Here is a 15,604-nt window from a genome sequence, read left to right as displayed (position 1 = left end):
AATGTCTCAAGCTTGACATATCTAGAGAGCACTCATCGAGGTGTTCAATTTGAGGTACTACACAATATGGTTCCTAAAACTTGAAAATTTGACTTTGGGGTCAAATATGTTTGACCTCAGGTGCTAACCATGAAGGTCAAGGCCAATCGCCACCAAAAACTGATCAGCTGAGCGCCAGACCATATACTACATTCCCATAAAGTTTGGAGACGATTCGATTAAAATTACTCAAAAAATAAGGGTTTTGTCGACTCCCCTGATTTGCAACAAAGTGACCTTGACCTTTGACCTTGACCTTCAAAATTTTATGCGCTGAAAGGGACCTCTATAGGCCTCTGATATGCGAAGTTACAAAAATTTCCAATGATAACTGTGCTCTGCAGAGTGATTTATACGTGATTACAGACAAAAATAAAAAATAAAAAACATATGAAGGTCAAGGCCAATCACCACCAAAAATTAATCAGCTGAGCGCCAGACCATGAACTATATTCCCATGAAGTTTGAAGACGATCCGATCAAAATTACTCAAAAAATAAGGGTTTCGTCGACTCCCCTGATTTGCGACAAAGTGACCTTGACCTTTGACCTTGACCTTCAAAATTTGTGCGCTGAAAGGGAGCTCTATAGGCCTCTGATATGCGGTTACAAAAAATTCCAATGATAACTGTGCTCTGCAGAATTTTTTATACGTGATTACAGACAAAAAAAAAAATAAAAAAATACATACAGGCTGACTAACATATCTTGCAAAAACTTCGTTTTGGCAAGATAAAAAAACAGTATATCTAAAATTTGCACATTATTATTCATCTGTATTCTCCATATTCTCATAATAAAGGTTTGTTGCAGATTTGATGACAAAAGATCAATTGGTAAAAATGTTATGGCCTGGACAGAAACACAAAAGCTCAGTCGTAAATAAACAAATAAACATGGAAACGGAAAAAAAAACCCGGCCATCTCTCACTTGATGCGCTGCTGCCGGACTAACAAGGGCTATTTATAGTCACTATGACTTTGCACTTTCACATTTTGCCTCCATATTTCTAATTATTTTCTCCATTTTCGGATAAGCTTTGTTGAAAATTTGATGACAAAAGCTCAAATGGTGAAAATGTTATGAGGCAGAGATAGACAGACAAAGGGACACACACAAGCGATTGCAAAATCCCGTCTCCTGGGAATTTGCAATCGTTGGTGTGTGTCCCTTTGTCTGTCTGCCTGGGATAATTATCCAATCTGACCTCCCATTTCATGTTTACTAATCAAGGAGCCTGGGAGGGACATCATGCTGCTTATAGACCGAGAAGGCTGATAAACCAATGTGGCATTGAGAATTTGACCGGAGATAAACAAAAGGCTTGATGTAGATGGCATGCATGGAATAGAATCAATGACATGATCCCAACTGCAGATGAAACAACCAGCTTTAAGTCCAACCAAAGAAGGGATCACTGCAGGATATGCTGGCACTGCATATGGCATAATTTGAACTGGAACACAACCTATCGGGTGGTTTGAGCCAAGAATAGACAGACGGCTTTGAAGCAAGCCATTTTGTCCACAAGAATGAATCATTGGTGTCATTGATAATTTACCTTGAAGATTTATCATGGCCAAATATCCATATTGAAAAGCTATCAAAGGACTGTCACGTGACCACTCATTTGGCCACTATTTGGGGGATTCGTATTTATTTTTTTTCTTATTTACAGGAGTGAGGCTCATGGAAGAGCAAGAATGGGGAAAAAAAAACAAAAGATAAGAGGAAAGTGAGTCGGGGAAGCAACTGAAACGAGCAAGTAAAATGGTTGGATTAGGAAAGGTTAATGGGGGTAACAAAGATCATGGGACAAAATTGGGGATGACAAGAGATTGTGGTGTACTGCTTGCATGAACCCCTGGAGGGAAGAGCGAGACAGAACAGCCTCTGAAAAGTGGTTCAATAGATAGAAGAAGAGAGGAATAAAATAGTTGAGGTTATGCAGACAGCCTGGGATTTGAAAGTTTAACCAGGAGGGGGTTACTGGAAGAACATGTGCATCCTGTCATACATAGATAAGGTCAGAGGTCTGAGGGAGCAATATTGGAGAAAAGACGGTTGAAAAAAAACAACAACAAAACAAAACAGATCACTGACCTGCCTGTGGCATGAAAGCAACAGACCCTGTGTATCCACCTCATCTTTGCGATGCTAGGGCACTAGCCCATTGTGGAGAGCAGTACTCCATTGAGCTATGGACAAGCCTTAGATACTCTGAGTAGATCTAATTTTCAAAGAGAAGACTTCGTTCAACTGAGGATGCCCAATCTGCGGCTGGTTACCTTTAAGCACAAATTTACTCAAAACTCCCCAAAATTATGAATCTAAACTTGGAGGACAAATGTAATTAATTGGCTTGACTCAATAAATGCCTGTTAACTGAAGATAATCGAAGATAACCCTCCTCAAAGGACATTGGAGGAATTGATTTTGCATAAAATGGAGAGGGGATAACATGGTGCTCAGGTTTACCTCTTTAAAACAATAAATTCCCTCATGGTTCTTTCAATAAATGAGAGCAGAAAACTGACCGTCCTTTTAAAGAAGTTAATACCACTGGCTCTCGAGACGAACACTCGAGAAATATTTCAACAAAAAGGAAAATATTAATGCTTAAAAAGGGGAAAAAAAGAGAGATCGTCATATTCAAGCTGCTGAATATGTGTCGGAAAGCACTCTCCACTCATCCAATAACAGCACAGGCCCGGTTTCATAAAGCATCCTTTGGGAAAGATTTCAGGATTTACTCAAGTTTCCCCCGAAGGACATCCTTAATTTAAGGATCATTGCATCTTCGAATATTCCATAAAATATTTCCATAAACTCAAGGGAGCACTCCCCCATCCATAAACACAAACCTTTGAGTTTCTAAATGGCTATTCATGGAAACCCTCATCGAAAACACTTACAAAGGAATAACTAGAATTATACCAATCATCCTTGATCCCCAAGGATTTCCACAACAATATGGTTTAAATAATATATACATAAATTTAGGGTGAAATGGGGACCTGAGTTCTGTGCTTCCCTATCTGGGTTAGTTGCTGTGGTGACACTTTTTACGTGTGGAGGATTGGTTAGTTAGGGTAGTCATGGCAATGTATGATGGCCCAAAAACCTTTGAGGGTAAAATGGAGTGCAGGATGAGGATTTTGAAGTGAAAGTGGGTGCTCATCAGGGTTCAAACTTGAGCCCAATCCTGTTCATCATGGTTCTTGAGGCTACATCACAGTAATTTAGAGGAGGCTCACCTAGGTAACTCCTGTATGCTGATGACCTAGTTCTGACAGCCGACAGTGTGGAAGAGGTAATGGGTAAATGTGCAATATGGAAGGAGGGTATGAAGGCCAAAGGACTGAAAATGAAGACAGGAAAAACGAAAGTACTGATTGGTGGTGCGGGAGACGGAAGTTTGCAAAAAAAAAAAAAAATAAAAAGAGGGAGGTGGCCCTGTGCTGTCTGTAAAAACAGTGTTGGTAGAAATTCAATATTGTGTAAATCCTGCAACTGCTGAGTGCACAAGAGGTGTAATGGCATCAGGGGAAGACTGCAGGTGGTACCTAACTTCAAATGTGCTGTTTGCACAGGTAAACAAGTGACTCCAGTAAGAGCGGAAAGGTTAGTTTATGGGGATATACTGTATCTCTGGAATGTGTTGATAAATTCTGTTATCTTGGTGATATGATTAGTGCAGGTGGTGGTGTGGAGGCAGCAGTGATTGCAAGAATTAGAAGTTGCTAGAGGAAGTTTAAGGAGTCGTTACCCTTATTAACATCAAGAGTGACCTCTCTGCAATTAACGGAACAACTTTATACAGTTTGCATTAGAAACGTGTTGTATGGCAGTGAAACATGGGTGATCAAAAAGAAGGATGAACGGAGGTATGAACGAAATGAAATGAGAATGGTGAAGTGGATGTGTGATGTGACACGGAAGGATAGGAAATCAAATGCGGAATGAAGAAATAGGTTAAGTATCGAAAGCATTAGTGAGGTTTTGCGGAGGGGAAGGTCGAGATTGTTTGGACATGTGGAAAGGATGTGGATGGGTAGCTTTGTGAAGAGGTGTACAAGGCAAATATTTATTCCTTTGTGTTCAGTTTATTTCGATGCAAATTCAATCGATACTGATGGTGACTCCAGGAAAAAGGGTCAACTACGTACATAATAAATAGATTGAATGCAGCATGTTCTTCGGTCCATAACTTGTCGATCCTGCATCGTACAGAGCTGTGCGGGGCCTCGTTCAACACAGGGGAGTCCCAGTTTACCCTGTGGACCCATGTCTTACCCAAATTGAGGGAGTCTTAATCTATACTTATAATTGTCAGTGTGTGTGTGTGTGTGTGTGTGTGTGTGTGTGTGTGTGTGTGTGTGTGTGTGTGTGTGTGTGTGTCCGTGAGTGACTCTCCTCCATAACCACAAAACCATGAAACCCAGCAACCTGAAACTTGGCATGCACACCAAGGGAATTCCAAGGAAGTGCATGACTGTAAACTGGGTGTTTGGGATAATTAAAACACCCCTTTTGAAGATAATAATTAATGGCTTTATTTAATTATATCCTTTATCAGGCGATCCTCAGCCACCTCGCTCTCTGGGGTATTAAGGCGTATCCTGGGTGACCTCACTGGGGTCTGAAGCCACCATGTTTCTTGGCCTACTCGACTCTGCCTTGACTTGGAGCAGGCTGCAATGATTTAACGAGAAAGTTTTTTTTCCCCACTTTCCTCACTCATATTATCAAATGCTTGTTCATCATAGCTACGAATCGCTGCGTACATTGTAATGCTTATAAACGCCCGGAGACACCAGCATTTGTGGCTTTATTTCATTTCCACCCATGCCATAACCCCGAGAATCTGTTAAACTATGAAGAATTAAAAAACTTAAGCTCCAGATTTGAACTTGGCAGCAGTTCCGACACTAAAAAAAAAAATAATTAATTTGTCCAATTCGGCCAATGCTTGGGTGTTTCTGGGTGTATGGTTTTATCGATGGCAATTGGTAATCGCTTGCCAAGCCAGGTGTTCCGGTGGAGTGCTTGCTTGAGTGCTTAAGCCACTTACCGAGCACCCCAGAGTCAATAGCGGTAGAGTTCATGTCCTGATCGGGATGTACATTCGACAGTTACTACAAAGTAGAGGTACGTACACAGCACACATGGCTGTGGTACATATGGGTAGACTTGGATCTGTAGGGACTCTTCACAGGTGTGTGGGCATGCCATGCCTGTTACAGGTGCCATGGTGGCAAAGTTTCATCCCATATCTAATGAAGGTTTTCATCAGGCTTTCCTTTGTCCTCGCGACCGTTTCTGAAGCATTTAGTTATCGGATTTGCTGTACAAACGTTATATGTTTCTCTTTGTGAGTTTCAAAGAAAAATGTATTTCATAACGTCCGATTTCCGAGCCATTTGCCATATTAACGTGTTTTCTCAATTACCGAGCCAATTTTTTTTCCACCCGTAACACACAGCCATTTATAAAGAACTAGACGACCCGTGAACCCGTTGGGTTCCCGTTGTGACAGCGGTTGATGAAAAAAAAAAAAAAGGATGCAAAATTTAAATATTATTTAGTGGTCAAACTTTAACTTGAAGAAAATTTGAGCATTTACCTCAGGAGTCATCGTTCAACGAAGCACGTGTTTAATGACAACATTCTTGGTTGATCTCCCATCCTTCAGGAATACTTTGACATTTTCCTTCACCTTTCCTCGACTAAGAGCCACATACAGTTGTCCGTGTTGAAATACCGGTTTCTCGAGGTGTATCAACACATTCTCCATGGTTTGTCCTTGCGCTTTATGGATCGTCATACCGAAACTTGACTGAATCGGGAATTGACTCCGCTTAAGGGGTTGATTTTTTATTAATAATTTATTTCGATGCCCGATTTGAACGAAACGATATTGCGCGCCAATGTGAAAAAAAAAAACAACGGAGAAAAGAAAGTCGAAGAAATTATTGTGCGTGACTTTCTAAACACAATTTTATTTATTAACGAACATGGAAGTCTTCTTCTTATTTCGGCTGCTCCCGTTAAGGGTCGCCACAGCAGATCATCCGCATGATCCGCATAGTGATTTGGCACATGTTTTACACCGGATGCCCTTCCTGACGCAACCCTGGTAGCCTCTTACGACACACAGGGATATGGTACACCTATTTTAACCAGGGTATACACCGGCCCAGTACACTGGTACTCACTTCACCGACCTTGGAAGGTTGACAGGCTGAGTCAACCCCCTGGTGTATTAATTCAGTGGAGCAACGGGGCTTGAACTCAGGACCGTTTGGATCCCAAGCCACTGTCTTAACCACTGCACCAACACCAGGCTATTAACGAACATCGAAGTATTAGATCAAAATGGCGATGTTTATTTTATGTTTAAAAATAAATTGTTCTTTGTCAATACTAAATGTTTGAGATTTTAAAATAAATAATTTCAAGAAAAAAAAAGATAGCTCTAGTGAACTATACCACTGAAGTTGTTTGCATTGATCAAATTCTCCCGAAGAATACTTGACTGAATCGGGAATTGATTTTTTAATAATTTTTTTCTGTTGCCCGATTTGAACGAAACTTGATACTGCACACCGCAGGCGAATGGTGAGTAAGGTGGCCCTAAAATTTTTGACCTATTGCGTATCGTCTTGGCTGTATTTTAGGAACATCCATACATGATGAGAGTTTTAGTAATATATATATATATATATATATATATATATATATATATATATATATATATATATATATATATATATATATATATAATGTTTGTGCACATGTCCTTGAAACGTCTCGATAAATGTCACGTTGCTTTTTGGTGAAAGCTACTCAAGGTTTTTGGGTTGTGTACAGTACATACGGTAATCGGTAATCACAGACTCCAATCTGCTGATTCCCAAAAAATTGCCAATATCAGCAAAGCACGTGTGTGTGTGTGTGTGTGTGTGTGTGTGTGTGTGTGTGTGTGTGTGTGTGTGTGTGTGTGTGTTTCATAAAGCATAACATATTCTCTCTGCTAACTCCCCGAACCCACCCCTCTCTCTCTTTGTCCTGTCCTTGCTCTACCCCCTCCCAATACAGTGCAGCACTCTCCTCCCACACCTCTCTCACTCTACCCTACCCCATCTCTCTCTAGCTGTCTCTGGACATATCCAGACAGTGGTTATGCCCAGACGGAAGTTTATCTCCAGACGTGTCTGAGCAATGTTTATGTCCAGACTGTGTTGATCTCTGGGCGGTATTTATCTTATGACCAGTATAAAATGGATTTCAGACCTTATTTTGTTTGCATCTTCACTGTTATTCGGTGCAGAATCATTGTGATGAGACAGCATGAATCGTAATCAACGCTCTACCGCATGTCTCCCTTTCCTTCCTCTCACTTCTCGCTGCCTTCCCTTCCCCCACCTCCCTCACTGTCCCTCCCTCCTCTTTCTTCCCCCCTCCCTCATCTCTCTTCCCTCCAACTCCTCACTCTCCCCCTCTCTCCTCCCCCGCCCCCTCAGTATTCCTGTCAGTGAAGCAATGGGTGGTATTTGCTAGTTATACTCTATTTATAGTTCTAGTGTTGCAATGAACATTACGTACTTCAACATTAAGTAATGTTATTGTAAATAACATTAAGTACTTCAACAACACAAATCACACAACTATACAATGTATTGTCTCACTTGTGCTTGAGGAAAGCCCCCACTAGTGCTTCTGTCTCTTCCTGAAGCCAATTTGTAGATCGTTTTGTCACCATCCAGCTTTATGACTCATCTTCTTCCTCTCTCTAATCGGACGCCTCTTCCTTCCTCACCTGATTGGTTGCCTAGCATAGCAACAGCTCCAAACGATTTCCTAAACCTTAAGGAAATCCATACCTGAGGATTTCCTAAGGGTTGTTTATGCAACAGCCCTCAAGCTATTTTTTCACTACGGAATCACAGTGTACCATAAGGGGAATCCTTCCTTAAGGATGAGGGCATTTTATGCAACCGGACCATGTTCCTTGTATTGATAATTCCTGTATTTTTGTATAACCTGTATTGCTTTAGCTTTGCTTCAAACGAAACACACTGCATGTATTTGATTAACATGTATTCATTTCCTACTGTGGACCAATCAACCTTCGACAAATCATCAGCTAGGTGATGGAATCCATCATCGTTTCAGACATCAAATCCTTCCTCTTCTCCAATGGCTTGATTTCCGATCATCAACTTGGATTCAGATCGGGTCACTCGATCCTGCTCTCCCAACAATGGAAGGAGGTACTCAATGCCAGACACGAATTCAGAGCCATCTCCCGAGACATATCACGTGCCTTCGATACGGTCTAACTCCCAGCTTTGCTCACCAAAATCTCTTCCGATGGTATCCAAGGACATCTCCACTCATGGCTCGCAGACTTTCTCTTCTGTCTCAGCAAACGTGTGGTCCTAAATGGAGTTCTCTCATCCCCTCTTCCTGTCCAGGCTGGAGCTCCTCAAGGCAGCGTTCTGGGCCCTGTTCTTTTTTTGGTTTTCATCAATGATCTCTCCGACTCTCTGGAAAATCCTCTTCATCTCTTTGCTGATGACTCCACTCTTCTGCCGTAGCATCTGTCATCCCCCAGATCTGCAAGCAGCAGCCTCTTTATTCTCTGCAGATCTGGATAAAATCACATGCTGGTCCAACATGTGGACCATGTCTTTCAACCATGACAAATCTCACACTCTCACTATATGTCTCTGCGAATGGACCATCTGGTGACCTCCCCCAACCCCCCCCCCCCGACCCCCATCTACGTTCTCAACAATCCTTTTGAAGAAGTCCTTTCATTCAAGCTTCTGGGTCTCACTAACTACCATGATCTTTCTTGGGAAAGCCACATTTCCAAGCTGGCCTCCAAAGCCAGTCCCCGACTGGGCATCCTCCGTCATGCACACCTGAGCTCCTGACCACATACAAAGCTTTCGTCCACAGCCTGATGGAGTACAGCTTTCCCCTCTGGGCTGGTGCTCTTGCCTCTCAACTTTCTCGGCTTCACGCTGTGGAAATCAAGGCATTTAGGATCATTGGTATCTCCCGCGGTGAGTCTGTCCTTGGGTCTCTCACTCTCGCACCGCAGGCAGGTTGGTGGTCTTTCTGTCTTCTACAGTCTCCTCTCCGGCCTCGCCCCCTCTGCTCTGTCTGAGATATGTCCCCCCACAATTTCCGCAGGGCGCTCAAGGTCCGCCAGTAACCCCCTTCTGGTAAAACTACCAAAAATTAAGAATCACTGTTCACCTTCACTCTTTATTGCTCTTTTTTCCCCACCTTTGGAACTCCCACATTCTCTTACCCACTGTTTATTTTTTCCTTCCCTCTCCCATCCCTGTTGTCTCCTGCTCGCCTTGTTGTGCGTTTCTTTGCGTTAACTCTCATACGAGCCTCGACAGTGTATTTCCCAAAAAATAAAAATAGAAATTGTTAAAAACATTATCTTTGTGTCCACCATAAATCAAGGAGTTCTGACATGCTTCTGGATAAGGTGTACATCATATTAAAAACAGTTTTCAAGCTTTTAAGCTAGTTATTCCTAATCTTTCCAATCAGAAATTTTTCAGTCAGTCTAGCTCTCATCCTATTTAACCAACTCTTCTTGCCAACACAAAGACATTTTTGCTTTGCAGACAGGCAGCTGAAAGTGAACAATTGCAAAGGGTGCAATTGAAATGAGGCGATACTGTATTTTGCAATGGTGTTGCATGTTGTACATCTGCTTCTCGCAATACTCTTCAAAAAGCTTGGCTTTTGTATGAATTGTTTTTCGAAAAAAAACAAAGCAAGCTGGCTTGGCGAGAGCATCAGAAACTTTCTTCCCTTCAGGCAGGGCCTCGATGGGTCACTGCTCCATAGGACCACAGTCCCAAGAGATCACACGGCCCTCATCAATTGTACATTTCTTCCTCACTGGAAGACTTATTCCATTTTGAAAAACGTCGTGAAAATTCCTCCGAGTGCCGATACTACGATGAACTTTCAAGTAATATTACAAGTTTTGTCCAGTGTGTCTCATGGAAGAGCTAGAACACTGAACTGATCAGGACTCATCAGAACAGCCATCTTGAAGACATGGAGAGAGGAAAGAGATTGAGGAGAATGTGGAAGAGGAACAAATGAGTTGAGGTGAGCAGTAATCCTAAATTTAGGTAGTTTCACCAGAAGGGGGTTGATGGTGGACCGTGTGGGCCCTGCAGAAACCTGGAGGGGGGAGGGGGGCGGGGCAAAGCACGGAAACAGTAGAGTGTACAAGACCAGAAAGGAGGTGGGAAAAGACAGACAGAGAGACCACCGACCTGTCTGTGATGGTCAAATGATGGACCCATAGACTCAGCTTCATCATGGGAGATTACAATAATCTTGACGACCTTGGTTTCCATGGCATCAAGCTGAGTTTCAAAGAAATGCAACAAAATACACACAACCCTTTGTTGCATGTAGCACATGTACGAGCTCATTCATAAGTCTTACAAGGTTGATAAAAAAATGTAACCAATGAAAACGTGTGCGTGTGTGTGTGTGGGGGGGGGCTGTGCTTGGGGAGGAAGGGAGTGGGGGATCGATCCAAGGGATAATAATAATGCCAGACATCATGGGTTAAATAATAATAGCCTGGTGTTGGCACAGTGGTTAGGGCAGCAGCTTGGGATCCAAAAGGTCCTGAGTTCAAGCCCCGTTGGGCCACTGAATTAATACACCAGGGGGTTGACTCAGCCTGTCATCCTTCCAAGGTCGGCGAAATGAGTACCAGTGTATACCCCGGTTAAAATAGGTGTACCATATCCCTGTGTGTCGTAAGAGGCGACCAGGGTTGCGTCAGGAAGGGCATCCGGCGTAAAACATGTGCCAAATCACTATGCGGATCATACAGATGATCCGCTGTGGCGACCCCTAACGGGAAGAAGAAGAATAAGAAGAAGAATAAGAATAAGAAGAAGAATAAGAATAAGAATAAGAATAAGAATAAGAATAAGAATAAGAATAAGAATAAGAATAAGAAGAAGAAGAAGAAGAAGAAGAAGAAGAAGAAGAAGAAGAAGAAGAAAAAAAAGAAGAAGAAGAAGAAAAAGAAGAAGAAGAAGAAGAAGAAGAAGAAGAAGAAGAAGAAGAAGAAGAAGAAGAAGAAGAAGAAGAAGAAGAAGAAGAAGAAGAAGAAGAAGAAGAAGAAGAAGAAGAAGAAGAAGAAGAAGAAGAAGAAGAAGAAGAAGAAGAAGAAGAAGAAGAAGAAGAAGAAGAAGAAGAAGAAGAAGAAGAAGAAGAAGAAGAAGAAGAAGAAGAAGAAGAAGAAGAAGAAGAAGAAGAAGAAGAAGAAGAAGAAGAAGAAGAAGAAGAAGAAGAAGAAGAAGAAGAAGAAGAAGAAGAAGAAGAAGAAGAAGAAGAAGAAGAAGAAGAAGAAGAAGAAGAAGAAGAAGAAGAAGAAGAAGAAGAAGAAGAAGAAGAAGAAGAAGAAGAAGAAGAAGAAGAAGAAGAAGAAGAACAAGAAGAAGAAGAAGAAGAAGAAGAAGAAGAAGAAGAAGAAGAAGAAGAAGAAGAAGAAGAAGAAGAAGAAGAAGAAGAAGAAGAAGAAGAAGAAGAAGAAGATCATGGGTTAAATAATAAAAGTTAAATAATGTTCAATGCAATGAGAATATTTCGCTGAAGGAAGTGCAGAAAGTGAAGTGGAAGGATTTAGAAATCAAATTCCCGAGGAAGGTGGAATATGTGCATCATGCTGTCACATACTGATCACTATTGGAGCAACTGCAATAGCCAAGAAGGTTAAACAAAAGAAAAGAAGATCGGATCAGATGTAGTGATAGGGAGTGCGTTTGAAACGCTCAAATGAGGATGAGACAACGGATACAGGCAGATGATTCCACAATAAGGATAATGAGGGGATAAGTGAATGCCAGAATTGGTAAAGCAGCCTGCACCTGGGGGGAGGTGAACAAGCAAGGTTTTCTTGAGGAATATTAATGAAGGACAGTAGATAACTTACTAAACTCAAAGATCCTCAAATAATGTCCAATAGTATTCATCTTGGCACCAACTGTACTCTACCGGTCAAAAGTTTTAGAACACCCCCATTTTTCAGTTTTTACTGAAATTTAAGCAGTTCAAGTCCAATGAATAACCTGAAATGGTACAAAGCTAAGTGGTAAATTTCCAGAGGTTAAAAAAAATTTTTAGGTTACCAAAAACTGGAAAATAATGTAAATTTCAGAGTTGTTAAAAAAGGTCCTTTTTAGGGAACAATAATGGGTTCACAACTGCAGCTGTTCTGCAGCAATGGAAGTAAATTAAGCCTTGAAAGTTGATGCAAACAATTCCTACAAGTGTCCCAACTTTTGTTGATTAGTTACAAACCCTGTCTGAGTGAAAGCAGTGTTGGAATAAATTGTGTTACTGCACCCTCTGAAGCATCATTTGGACAATATTGCACTGCAGGAAGTAGTATACGAGGTGTGTTCAAAAAGTATCCAACCTTAATTTTTCATGCGTAAACAAATGAAGCTAGGGAGGCGTGGTTTGGTGCACGTACGTAGGTGATCCTAATCCGTATGCGTGAATATTTTCCCGCCTGCAGAAGCTGTCAGTCGCCGACAGACCGCCAATGAGTGAGGAAGTGTAAGTGAGCGCCGTCGGATTTTCGTTTTTGACAAAAATGACGGATCACTGTGGTCTCATCGCCAGTGATCACTGTGTTGAAGAAGTTGGGATCGCTGTTCACAGTCTCCAGCATGTCCTGTGCGATCTCCAAACGGAGTTGCTTCTGCTCGATTGTTAGCAGCTTTGGCACGAACTTCGCTGAGATTCTCCTTCAGCCCAAATCCTCAGTCACAATGGAATGAACAGATTCAATGCTGAAGCCCGCCTCGTCTGCAAGTTCTCTGATCGTGATTCGACGATCCTGCATCAGCAGGGTCCTCACCCTCACTTGATCAATGACGATCTCATTTCGGGATGTTGAGGGCCTACCAGAACGTGCTTCACTTTCCACTGATGTGCGACCATCTTTGAAGCGGTTGTACCACTCTTTTATCTGTGTGGTGCCCATTGCTTCATTCCCGAAGGCCTGTTGAATCTTGCAGATCGTTTCCACTTGGGAATCGCCAAGCTTTACACAAAATTTGATGCAGTAGCGTTGTTCAAGTTTTTCCGTCATTTTGTCAAAAACGAAAATCCGACGGTGCTCACTTACACTTCCTCACTCATTGGTGGTCTGTCGGCGACTGACAGCTTCTGCAGGCGGGAAAATATTCACGCATACGGATTAGGATCGCCTACATACGTGCACCAAACCACGCCTCCCGAGCTTCATTTGTTTACGCACGAAAAATTAAGGTTGGATACTTTTTGAACAAACCTCGTATTGCTTTCATAATGGTGAGAAAAAGACATATTACCAAAGGAAGACAGACAGACCATTATAACGCTTTAAAGTGTAGGTCTTTCCTTTAGAGAAATTGCAAAGAAGCCAAGGTGTCAGTGAGTACAGTTTTCTGCACCATCAAAAGGCACTTGGAAACTGGAGGAAACTCTGACAAGAAGAGGTCTGGCAGATCCAAAGCCACAACATAATCAGAAGACAAGTTTCTGAGAGCAACAGCTTGCGTGATAGGCAGCTCACAGGACAGCAGCTTCAAGCACAGCTTAACCCTGGTCGAAGTAAGGAAGTCTCAGTTTCAACTGTGAAGAGAAGACTTCGAGTTGCAGGTTTGACAGGTTGAGTGGCAGTAAGAAAGCCATTGCTAAGATGGCAAAATAAGAAAAAGAGGCTTGCCTGGGCCATGAAGCACCGCCAGTGGACTACTGAAAACTGGAAGGTCTTTTAGACCGATGAATCAAAATTTGAAATCGTTGGTTCATCACGCAGGGTTTATGTATGCCAGAGTAGGCGAAAGGATGGTTCCTCAGTGTGTGACACCAACTGTCAAACATGGAGGAGGAAGCATGATGATCTGTGGCTCTTTTGCTGAATCCAGAGTCGGCAACTTGCATAGAGTGACTGGCACCCTGAACCAAAAGGGCTACCACAGCATTTTTCAGCGCCCTGCAATACCCTCTGGTCTATGCCTAGTTGGTCAGGGGTTCATCCTACAGCGAGATAACGACCTAAAACATACCTCCAGGCTATATCAGAACTACCTCAGAAGAAAAGAACAAGACGGTAGGCTTCAAATCATGGAATGGCCAGCACAGTCTCCAGACTTAAACCCCATCAAGCTGGTTTGGGATGAACTGGACAGAAGGGTGAAAGCAAAGCAACCTACAAGTGCAACAGATTTGTGGGAACCTCTGCAACAGTGTTGGGAAGAACTTTCCGAACAATATTTGATTTCCATTGCAGAAAGAATGCCACAAGTATATTCGGCTGTTGTATCTGCAAATGGTGGCTACTTTGACAAGTCAAAAATTTAGATTGAATTTTGTTCAACAAAACGATTCCACGATTTTTTTATGTACAATTATTTATTTGCTTTAATTTCAGAGTACATTGAAACATTAAACTGCTTAAATTTCAGTAAATATTGGAAAAATGGGGGTGTGTTAAACTTTTGACCAGTACAATACGTGAAGCTATAAATGACCGTTTTTACAGCCATTTTTCCCTGCTGTGCAGGGGTTTGGCTTTTTCTTGAGGCAATGTTTTATGGCCGGATGCCCTTCCTGACGCCAACCCTGGTCACCTCTTACGATACACAGGGATATGGTACACCTATTCTAACCAGGGCATACACCGGGACCAGTACACTGGCACTCATTTCGCCGACCTCGGAAGGATGACAGGCTGAGTCAACCCCCTGGTGTTAATTCAGCAGCCAATGGGGATTGAACTCAGGACCCTTGGATCCCAAGCCACCACCCTAACCACTAAGCCAACACCAGGCTTAATACGTGAAGCTATATTGCCTATAAATAGGTGAGGTCGCAAATCATTAGCTCTTTGTGTATGGTATAAATATAATAACTGTTGAAACACATTAAAAAAATAATAAATAATAGAAAACACATGTGAGGCCCCATTATATTTTTTTTATATTATAAAGATGTAAAATAAATGCACAGCAGGAGAACAATAAATTAATTAAATGCCAGCTCATGATTTTTCCTTCCCATGTGATTATTACAATAGGTGTGTTTGGAATGAGCAGCATGCTTAATGATCGTTTCACAAAGGCAAGTGTGGTTTGTGATGAGCTCACCAAGGAACAAGGACAATTGTCATGGACAAACTTTGCTCTATTATTGACTAAATATTGGTCATCACTTGTGTTATCCAAAGAAATTAAAAGCAGGAACAAAATTCTCTGATGAAGGAATATTCAGCTGTAACTTGGACAGAAGAAACAGAATTCATGCCATTTATGGGAAGAACAGCACAGCATGCCTTTTATGTGCAAGGTTCAATGAAGGTAAGCAGAAGCATACCAGAAGCGACTTACGTGAGGACCTACAAAATTAGCGACAGCTTGTGGTTGCATTCTTATAAGCTGTACCACTAGCTATTTGAGTATGTATGCAGTGATGCAAGATGAACAAAATATCATGCCA

The sequence above is a fragment of the Eptatretus burgeri genome, chromosome 1, assembly GCF_056783735.1.
Source record: "Eptatretus burgeri isolate ZD-2024b chromosome 1, Ebu_testis_v1, whole genome shotgun sequence".
In the NCBI taxonomy this organism is placed as follows: Eukaryota; Metazoa; Chordata; class Myxini; order Myxiniformes; family Myxinidae; genus Eptatretus; species Eptatretus burgeri.
The sequence above is the reverse complement of the archived record's forward strand: the minus strand, read 5'-3'. Positions refer to the sequence as shown.